We start from the raw sequence: 2,087 nt of genomic DNA on the forward strand, positions 1-2,087 counted from the left end.
TTTTAAAAAAATCACTCCAGAGACCAGAAATACAAATCCCAACTCCAAAGCTCTACTATCTTTAACAGTCATTTCAAGTTTACTGTTTATAGACCCGATTCTACAATCCTATTCCTTCCCTTTTCCTCCCTCTCTTAAGGACAGCTTCTTCCATGCTAACCATAAGCCACATAAGCTATTGAGCACTTGAAATATAGCTGTAAAAAGAATGTAAAACAGCTCATTAAATAACTTTTTATATTGATTACATATTAAACTGTCTTAGTTACACAGAATTAAATATATTAGAAATTAATTTCATCTTTTTTTCTTAACGTGGCTAGAAAATTTTCAATTACCTGTATGGCACTATTTCTACATGGCAGTGCTTGTTATAGTTGCTCTGAATAAAAACCCTGGAAAAATCCTTTACTTCTCCCCGCCCCCAGGAGAAAATTCTATAGGCTGTACTTTGAAAATAGATCAAGAATTCAACAACTTCTCACCATTTTCACGGCTGTACCTTTTCTCCAGTCTGCCTCAGGGTAGCACCCACACATCACTTCTCTGCCTTGCTAACTGGTCTCTTTGCTTCCTTCCTTGCTACTCCCTCGGGTTGTTCAGTTACTCCCCGTAAGATGCAGAGTAAACCTTGTAAAGGGCCACAGTCCTCTGTTGAAAACCTCCCCACAGCTTCTTCCTGAAGTAAAAGCCCAAGTCTTTGCATTGGCCTTCAAAACCTCACAAGACCTGGCCACTCACTCCAGCCCTTTTCGTACCACTGTCTTCACTCTGCTTCTTCCTTCACCAGGCCGATCGTGTCTCTTGGCCTTCGCGATTCCTGTACTCCTGAATGTAGTCCTCTACCCGACATCCTCTTTCTTATCTCGGTTTTGTTAGACGTGCAAACTTCCCTCTCCTGAACGGTCTGCACACAGCCCTTCCTTCTCTGCTTTATTTCTTACAACCGATTAATCTACACAATTATTTTTCTCACGAATAAAATGTAGGAGTTCCAGGAGTGAATGTTTTACTGCTGCATTCTCACACTTATGTGTCTGTTCAACAACATGTGTTAGTAAGTGAACGATGTGTTCTCCAGCTGAATTTTGGGCCGTTTGCAACTGGCCACGCTCAAAAAAATCTACTGAAAGATAGAAAGAGTTCAGTATTTTAAAAAATCCACCATCCTTCTTGGACCTTCCACAATAAATAGAGCCCAATTTTTCTCTACATTTACCAGCTAAAGCTTGCGTCCATTTTCTCATGACCATTAGGTGTTCTGGAAAAGCCTTGAAAGATGGATTTTCCTTTCCCCGCAGGAATACAGTCTCAGGCATCTGCACTGAGTCCTGAATTTCTGGCCTAAAATATGTGCAGCTTTATCTCAAACGGTCTTCACTCGTGATCAGGGCTCACTAGGTACCACCGGATATTGTAAATACCAGCGAAGCTGCGCCCTGATAAGGTCTAGAGGCAGTGGTGCTGGATGGCCTGTCAGAGACTGTAGTTAGGCCTTTTATTTTAGACACGGGGAAATCACGGCTCAGAGAAAAAACACGGCTGTTTTTTTTTTTAAGTCAAAACAAAAAAATTTAACGCATCGGGGATATAAGAGGCATCGGACGCAGGGTCGCTCTCCCGGCACAATCCAGCCTTCCCACAGGGCTCTGTTGTGCTGCTCCACGTAGCTCTCAGCTCAGCCCGGCACGGCAGGACTTAAAGGTTCAACCTGGAGCTCGCAGCTGTTCCAGGAGGGAACGAACATCTGGCCGCCCCATAGGCCCCTAAGCAAGACGCCCGGCCACAGCCTCACTGCAGCCCCCGGGAGTTCACCTGCAACCTCAAGGTCCGCGGCGGCCAAATTCTCGCGAGACCCGCGGTCCAGGCCGGCCGCTCCCGGAAGGGCACGGCAGGACTTAAAGGTTCAACCTGGAGCTCGCAGCTGTTCCAGGAGGGAACGAACATCTGGCCGCCCCATAGGCCCCTAAGCAAGACGCCCGGCCACAGCCTCACTGCAGCCCCCGGGAGTTCACCTGCAACCTCAAGGTCCGCGGCGGCCAAATTCTCGCGAGACCCGCGGTCCAGGCCGGCCGCTCCCGGAAGAG

Source organism: Fukomys damarensis, unplaced genomic scaffold (genome assembly GCF_012274545.1).
Source record: "Fukomys damarensis isolate Sample0158 unplaced genomic scaffold, DMR_v1.0_HiC HiC_scaffold_33, whole genome shotgun sequence".
NCBI lineage: Eukaryota > Metazoa > Chordata > Mammalia > Rodentia > Bathyergidae > Fukomys > Fukomys damarensis.